Raw genomic sequence first — 9,684 nt, 5'->3', positions numbered from 1 at the left:
AAGGTGTCCATCCCCAACACTCCCACTTTACAAAGTGTCCATCCCCCAACACTCCCACTTTACAAAGTGTCCATCCCCAACACTCCCTCAAGGTGTCCATCCCCAACACTCCCACTTTACAAAGTGTCCATCCCCAACACTCCCACTTTACAAAGTGTCCATCCCCAACACTCCCACTTTACAAAGTGTCCATCCCCAACACTCCCACTTTACAAGGTGTCCATCCCCAACACTCCCACTTTACAAGGTGTCCATCCCCAACACTCCCACTTTACAAGGTGTCCATCCCCAACACTCCCACTTTACAAAGTATCCATCCCCAACACTCCCACTTTACAAGGTGTCCATCCCCAACACTCCCACTTTACAAAGTGTCCATCCCCAACACTCCCACTTTACAAGGTGTCCATCCCCAACACTCCCACTTTACATGGTGCCCATCCCCAACACTCCCACTTTACAAAGTGTCCATCCCCAACACTCCCACTTTACATGGTGCCCATCCCCAACACTCCCACTTTACAAGGTGTCCATCCCCAACATTCCCACTTTACAAAGTGTCCATCCCCAACACTCCCACTTTACAAAGTGTCCATCCCCAACACTCCCACTTTACATGGTGCCCATCCCCAACATTCCCACTTTACAAAGTGTCCATCCCCAACACTCCCACTTTACAAGGAGTCCATCCCCCAACACTCACAGCTCCCTACGTACCTGCACTTCCCCATAATCCTTATCCATACCTTTACAGACGACCCATTCCTTCTCCCTCACGGCCATCCACCTAAATACCCACATTCCATTCTCCTTGCTGAACAGTAACCCATCCACATGCCCACATTCCATTCTCTACTGCCACGCCCAGCCACAGTCACAACCTTCAGCCTCTCTCTGCCACTCAGGAGCCGCCTTACCCACCCCTGCAACTGAGGAGGAGGAGGAGGAGGTGTTGTGAGTGATCAAACAGGACTTCACTGGACCCGGCAGGTGAAGGCTTTGCTGGAATGTACACCTCGCGAGTCCTGGGGGTAATTCTGCGCTACGTGTTGCTGTTCCTCTTTAGCGTGACCAAATTGTGAGGTGTCTGAGCTGTGGGGGATTTGCCGGCCAAGTTCTGTAATGAGGAGGAGAAATAGTCTCGCCAAATTGTCACGACAGAAGCGAGATAACTGAGTCTGTGAGGGGATCGCGCCAGGGATCTCATTGGTAACAAGTCAGCTCGTACGCACACACACACAGAGCCACGTCTGTTGGATCCTTGGCATGGGCACAACGAGTCTGTATCGCTGACCCACATCTGGGACGCTGGACACACACACACACACACACACACACACACACACACACACACACACACACACACACATACACACACACACACACACACACATGAGTACCTATTTGTAAGACGCCAAAGAGGAGGCAGCGAGTTTATATCAATCCAGTGAGTTCCAGTAGGTGCAGGTAGCTATCCAGGACGGCCCTCCGTGCACCCGCACACCTTCCAGGCTCTGGAAGAGAGAGGAAATCTCACTTCCCTTCAGTCAGAATAAATATGATGTCAGCAGCAACGACTGTCCTTCGAAGCTTCAGTTTTCGGTTTCCTGAAGTGGTGACATCTACGGGTTACTGTCGTGGGTTCACGTGAGCCGGAGTGGTCCAGAATGTACCCTCTGTGCCTGGATGATAGCTACTCACGTGAGTAATGTGTATGAGGCCAGAATTTCCTGGACCGCCACCAACCACTCCCTTTCCTCACAAGTATGTCCGGATGTTTCTTGCGTGTGTGTGTGTGTGTGTGTGTGTGTGTGTGTGTGTGTGTTTCACTACATACGTATGCGTCCGTGTGCGTTTCTGGTTAGCGTATCGTCGCGTATGCCTCTATATAAATGCCTTATGATGAGAAATGACAGTGGGGTTGGTGCTACAAGGATCACTTCAAGTATTGAGGTTTGTGCCTCCGTGGGTCCAGAGGAGGTGGCTGTGTGAGTGTGATGAGGACGACCAATCATATGTTTTGTTGTATCGTCTGTGAGTCTTGCGACACTCATAAATAGGGAAGCTCCAGGTAGGGTCATGTTTCATGTAGGAGTAAGCGTCATGTAAGGGTAAGTGCTAGGTAGGGGATAACTGCTAGGCAGAGTAATTGCCAGATAGGGGTAAGTGCAGGCAGGGTAGGTACCAGAGAGCTTAGTCCTTGGCAGGGCTAGGTGCCAGGTAGGGTAAGTGCTTGGCAGGGGTAAGTACCAAGTAGGGTAAGGGCCAGGAGGGGCATGTGACAGACAGGGTAATGGCTAGGTAAGTGCCAGGGAAGGTAAGTGAAATGTAGGGGAAGTGCTAGGTAGATTAAGTGCCAGGTAGGGTAAGTACGAGGTGGTATAGTAAGTGCCAGGTAGAAGTAAACATGACGTAGGAGCACTAGGCAGTGCGAGTACTTCCTCTACGTAACTAGCATTACAGCTGTAACGAAACTAGTTAGAAAACGACACGAGACAAGTGTTCCAGTCATTGCTACAACGACAACTCGTACTGTACAGATGTCACTGTGGTAGACACAGCGGCAGCCACAGTGAACAGCTGATCTTTAGAACGCTGCCACTCTCACATAGACCACGTAATCAAACTGCTCACTAACATACCTTCTTCGTCCCAGCAGCTGAGTCCAAAGACACATATCAACATAGCCGATAATTATTCACCTGTGACACCCATAACACAGCAATCCCTTGACACAGCCAACCACTGGCATAGCCAACACCTGTCACACCAACTCCTGTTCGACCCAAACCTTGTCACAAACAACACATGACACACACAACACCTGCCGGAGCCAACCCTTGACGGAGCCAGTTCCTGTTATTGCCCCCCCCGCCACACACACACAGCCAACCCTTGTCAGAACTAACCCCTAACACAGCTTACTCTAGCCACAGCCGATCTCTACCACAACTAACATCTGCCACAGCCAGTGCATACCAAAGCCAACCCTCTATCACATCCATTTCCTGCCACAGTCACCCCTACCACAGCCAACACCTGTAAGAGGTAAAGCCTGCTATAGGCAATCCCTGCCACAGCCAGCCAGTCTGTGCCACAGCTGACTCCAGCCATCTTCATCCTCTACCACAGCCAACACCTGCTACATCAGCCAACCCTCCGACTGATCCACCTTACCTTAGCTCATTAACTTTTCTTATTAAAACAAAAAGAAAAGAAACATTGCAACCCACGCCCCTCCTGCAACCGGTGGTCCACAAATATGACAAGAATGTTACGTATTCAGCACACTACAAACACACACACACACACACACACACACACACACACACACACACACACACACACACACACACACACACGCCAGTGGAGCCTACATCCACTCTGCCCAGTCTGCCACATTCCGATCCCTTCCTTTCCCCAAACCAAATAGAAAAAAAAGCGAAACATCCAACCCTCTTAGGGTGTTGTTCGGTGTATCTCCTTGACCTTTGGCCTGGAGAAACAGGCGGGGTCAAGGGTCAGAGGTGAGGCGGGTCAGCGGGGATGGTCAGGGGCGAGAGCCGTCCACCCCTGCTACATGAGAATGACTAGGAAGCTGGCCATACCTCATGCACGGGGGTCCTTTATGTGGTGTGAATGGGTCTGTGGAACAGTGTGTGAGGTGGTGATGCACAGCTTTCTCTCTGTGTGACAAAATGATACGACAAAAGCCTCGCAAACGTGGACCACATATTCACCTGTCGTCAGACCCATCTGCTGGGTTAGTATGTAGAGTCTTGACAGACGAACACTAACCTAACAGTGGAATATATACGTTGATACGCGAGATCACGAGATGTAGCAGATGGACAGACATGTACAGGCAAGAGGCGCTCTTCCTATGAAGAGCCGTTCACGTACAACCGAGAGACGATTGCATATGTTGAAGGTTTCCACAACTTGAAGGTTATGCAATGCATGTTATGAACTTTATGTACCGACGTAATTTTTATCGCAATTTATGGAATGAATATCAGTCCATTGTGGTCTGACAGAGACCCTCTGCGACCTCTGTAATCCTTTGACACCATCGCTCACAGGATGAGCGTAGGATGTACAGTAAACTACCTCGTGGGTGGTGAAGGTGTGCAGCGGGCTGCGTACACCCAAGAGCTCGTCCAATCGGGTTCCATGGCTTAAAGGTGTACAGCGGTGTACGTACGACCGAGAGAAGAGGTGCGCTCGGAACAGGCCTTCCCCATGGCGTAAAGGTGTGTAGCGGTGCACGTAAAACTTAGGGGCGATGCATGTGTGTGTGTGGCATGGCTCCTCACTGTGGGCGGGAGGGAGGAGAGTGGGTGGCAGGCGTTATACGAGGTTGTGGGCGTCGACCTCACTGTTGCGACGACTCCCAAGCCTTCATAACATTAGAGTCGTCCCACGTCTTGACCCAGCGGGGGTTCTTGGAAGGGGGCGCCCCCCGCCCTCTCTCTGTGGTAAGTCAGAACGTAGGCCATAACGTCACCTTTCCTTCCTGACGAGTCAAGTGGGTCATCTGCCTCCCTACTTACTGACTGGACGAGGCTGTCTCTCTCCCCTCTCCCTTATGAGGTCATTCGCTTCACCTTACGACTGAATGAGGTCACCTTTCCTCCTTTGTGAGTGTGTAAGGGCAATCTCCCTCGTAGGTTCACTGGTTTGGTAGACCTTCCCATTATCCTCCTGCCAGGGATGGATCAGAGTACTGACCTTCCCTGACGAGTGGGTCAGAGTACTGACCTTCCCTGACGAGTGGGTCAGAGTACTGACCTTCCCTGACGAGTGGGTCACAGTACTGACCTTCCCTGACGAGTGGGACAGAGTACTGACCTTCCCTGACGAGTGGGTCAGAGTACTGACCTTCCCTGACGAGTGGGACACAGTACTGACCTTCCCTGACGAGTGGGTCAGAGTGCTAACCCTCCCTGACGAGTGGGTCAGAGTACTGACCTTCCCTGACGAGTGGGTCAATGTACTGACCTTCCCTGACGAGTGGGTCAGAGTGCTAACCTTCCCTGACGAGTGGGTCAGAGTACTGACCTTCCCTGACGAGTGGGTCACAGTACTGACCTTCCCTGACGAGTGGGACAGAGTACTGACCTTCCCTGACGAGTGGGTCAGAGTACTGACCTTCCCTGACGAGTGGGACACAGTACTGACCTTCCCTGACGAGTGGGTCAGAGTGCGAACCCTCCCTGACGAGTGGGTCAGAGTGCTAACCCTCCCTAACGAGTGGGTCAGAGTACTGACCTTCCCTGACGAGTGGGTCAGAGTGCTAACCCTCCCTGACGAGTGGGTCAGAGTACTGACCTTCCCTGACGAGTGGGACAGAGTACTGACCTTCCCTGACGAGTGGGTCAGAGTACTGACCTTCCCTGACGAGTGGGTCAGAGTACTGACCTTCCCTGACGAGTGGGTCAGAGTACTGACCCTCCCTGACGAGTGGGTTGGAGTACTGACCTTAGCTGACGAGTGGGACAGAGTACTGACCTTCCCTGACGAGTGGGACAGAGTACTGACCTTCCCTGACGAGTGGGACAGAGTACTGACCTTCCCTGACGAGTGGGTCAGAGTACTGACCTTCCCTGACGAGTGGGACAGAGTACTGACCTTCCCTGACGAGTGGGACAGAGTACTGACCTTCCCTGACGAGTGGGTCAGAGTACTGACCTTCCCTGACGAGTGGGTCAGAGTGCTAACCCTCCCTGACGAGTGGGACAGAGTACTGACCCTCACTGACGAGTGGGTTGGAGTACTGACCTTAGCTAACGAGTGGGACAGAGTACTGACCTTCCCTGACGAGTGGGTCAGAGTATAAACTCCTCATTATGAGTGGACTGAGGCAATTTCCTATCGCTGAGGAGTGATTGAGGTCACCCTCTCACCCCGATGAGTGGATGAGGTCACCCTCGGACACCGATGAGTGGATGAGGTCACCCTTTCACCCCGATGAGTGGATGAGGTCACCCTCGGACACCGATGAGTGGATGAGGTCACCCTTTCACCCCGATGAGTGGATGAGGTCACCCTCGGACACCGATGAGTGGATGAGGTCACCCTTCCTCCCCGATGAGTGGGTGAGGTCACCTTCTCACCCTGATGAGTGGATGAGGTCACCCTCTCACCCCGATGAGTGGATGAGGTCACCCTCCGACCCTGATGAGTGGATGAGGTCACCCTCTCACCCCGTTGAGTGGATGAGGTCTCCCTCTCACCCCGATGAGTGGATGAGGTCACCCTCGGACACCAGTGAGTGGATGAGGTCACCCTCGAACACCGGTGAGTGGATGAGGTCACCCTCGGACCCCGATGAGTGGATGAGGTCACCCTCGGACCCCGATGAGTGGATGAGGTCACCCTCGGACCCCGATGAGTGGATGAGGTCACCCTCGGACCCCGATGAGTGAGCGGAGCGCTGCCACCGCTGCTGGGCGACTGGAGTATTTCCCTTGCTGGCCAGCCACCCTCCGCTGGTCTACCTCACCGCCACCAGCGTGTGTGTGTGTGTGTGTGTGTGTGTGTGGGTGGGTCGCACGGATAATGGTCGGTCAGTCAGTGCGTCGCCCACCTCCTGCTGGGGATATCCCTCCACTGCTCACACACCACACACACACACACACACACCACTCGCTTCGTCTGTCCCGTGACCAGAGAACCATAATACGAGAGAACAGTGTTCACACACTGTTACTAGAACTGTTATATAGAGTCGGGATGTGTTACTGATATACATAGCTGGCGCACAGGACTGGATCATGGATCTAGTACACAACACTGGTACACAGAACTGGTGGACAGATTTGGCATGTAAATTTGTTTATAGAACTGGTACACAGAAATAGTAAACGGAATTGGTTTAAGGGAATATTCATACGGTATTGATGACAATATTGGTGTACAGACTTGATGCACAGCACCGGGACACATAACTGGGACAAGGAGTTTTACATAGTCAGTACAAAGAGATATACCACGTATAGGGTAGGGTACTTCGATCCTTCACTCTCCCCTCCTCTCCCTAGCCTTATTTCTCCCTCCCTATCTTAAACTCCCCACCCCCGGCATCCTACGACTCCCAACTGTTGCATAAGTTCTCCCCACCCAGTAATCTTCTACCCCACCACTACCCTCGTCCCCTACTACTACCCTTGTCTTTCCACCACTACCTTCACTCCCCACCACTCCACACGTCCCCCACCACTACCCTCATTCCCCACCACTCCACACGTCCCCCACCACCACCCTCATTTCCCACCACTCCACACGTCCCCCACCACCACACTCTTCCCTCAACACTACCCCCTCGTCCTCCGCCACTACCTTCATCCTTCACCATTACCCTCATCCCCCACCACTACACTCATCCCCCACCACTACACTCATTCCCCACCACTACACTCGTCCCCTATCACCACCCTCGTCCTTCATCACCACCCTCGTCCCACACCACTTCCCTCTCTTCCCCCCGCCACCACTACCCTCTCTTCCCCCCGCCACCACTACCCTCGCTCCCCCGCCACCACTACCCTCGTCTACCCCTCCCCTTCTCTGTTCACTCTTCATAACACGGATGGTGAGCCATGATGATGATGATGGTAGCGAGCGCCAGTGTCGCGGTGAAACTGCCTACCATGTATGGTGAGGCGGTGGACGGTGACACACACACACACACACACACACACACACACTGACAGAGACATCATCAGCTCCTGCCTGCTTGCCTGATGCCCTCACATACTGACTCATTTTGATATAACCTCGTCAGGCACTTGGGAACAGTAGGGAAGTCCGTGTGCATGGAGGGTGATGAACTACATGTCATGAGTGTTATGGTACACTTGTCATGAGTGTTATGGTACACTTGTCATGAGTATTATACTTGTCATGCGTATTATGATACACTTGTCATACGCATCATGCTACACTTGTCATGAGTGTTATGATACACTTGTCATGCGCATCATGCTACACTTGTCATGAGTGTTATGATACACTTGTCATACGCATCATGCTACACTTGTCATGAGTGTTATGATACACTTGTCATGCGCATCATGATACACTTGCCATGAGAACAGTCGTCGGGCCTCGGGCGTGTGTCCGGACGTGTCTGATCGTGGCTGGTCACTCCAGCTCCTGGCCGGCCTCAACCATCTCCCGGATGGTCAACACCGTCCTCCATCCTGGTAGCGCATGAGCTCCGGGTGAAGGAGGTGTGGCAGCTGCCAGCTTGTGGGTGGATATGGACGTTTGTTCTATTCTGACTAGCAGATTTGAGCTGTGGGGAGGGAGGGAGGTGGTCAGGCCTTCCAGTGGTCAAGCAATGGACCGCCGCAATCACCATTAACTCTGCCACGTCACCAGAATTTTTCTTTGTTAAATGGGGTACCCCAGTGCAGTGTCCTGTCATCGACGCTATCCATATCTTATCCAACAGACGTTTCCCCTTTCCAGAAGGGGAACATGAGTGTGGATATCTTTTAAGCAGATGACGCCACTCAGATATCTCTATCAACACATAGAACACACCGACCTGGCAGAGCAGAGAGGCGTCCATAACCAACAGTTCTGATAAAACTGGAAATGTAAGAACAAAGAGACGTAAAGTCACCATTGTGGCGGTAGGAAGACCCTAACCCAGTGATATAGTCGTATATTATAGACCGATAATCCACAAGATGAGCTGTTGAAATAAACCATCGGCCACACACTGTTATCACGAGGCCTCACGGTAGACCATATTTAACAAAAATTCCTCACTATGAAAAGCAGACTTAACCAGCCTGGCACGCACCTACAGGAGGGAGGAACAATAATTACCTCTAGTACGTAGACGCGATGATCCTTCCCACGTTCACTTACTCCCCTGCACCCACGAAACCTCACCTGCAACGCACACATGATCTTGGCTCCAGCAGGTAACTAATGAGACTCTACCATTCGCCTCAAGTGAAAACTGCCCGTACGTCGCAAACACAGACCATAAACGACTTTACATAGATCCAGCTGGTACGTGCGAGAGGAATATAAGAAAACAATATAACATAGACGATGGAAATATGAATTACAGACACATTCAAGATCTCGACGAGTGTACTCACATGGAACTAGACTCCAGATGAAAGGCAAAGGATGGGAGAGGAGAAAGGGTTCCAACACCTTCGACGAACAATATTTACACAGATCACTTGGATGTGTTGAGGAGGAGAGCGGTGTCTCGCGCTGTAGGTTATCACACGAGGACGAGACATGTGTTGAATGGAAATCTCTCTCTCTCTCAGATGGACCCCAGAATGTCGACGGTGATAACCACAGACTCTTCTAGTGAGGAAGCGCAGCCACTTGATGCGAAAGAACCATAACCAAAATCAGTATTAGTGAACTATACAACAGACACTTACGTGTTGGGGAAACTTGAAGAATATTTACCTTCATGGATCTTGCCCGTGAACCTGTGATTTCTCAGTGTATATCACACGCAGGATATCCCTCCTTTCTCTCGTCTTCAAATATAAGAACTAATGGGTCTTGTGGTATCTTGATGACGAGTCATCGAGACTCCAGTGTGCCACACAGTCTTATAAATCAGTCTCAGGACCAGACTCCTGCATCTGTTGTTCAAGCAGTAAAAGTACACTGGAAATAGATAAAGATTCCTGGTGA

This window comes from Panulirus ornatus, chromosome 28 (genome assembly GCF_036320965.1).
Source record: "Panulirus ornatus isolate Po-2019 chromosome 28, ASM3632096v1, whole genome shotgun sequence".
In the NCBI taxonomy this organism is placed as follows: domain Eukaryota; kingdom Metazoa; phylum Arthropoda; class Malacostraca; order Decapoda; family Palinuridae; genus Panulirus; species Panulirus ornatus.
This window is presented reverse-complemented; position numbering follows the sequence as displayed.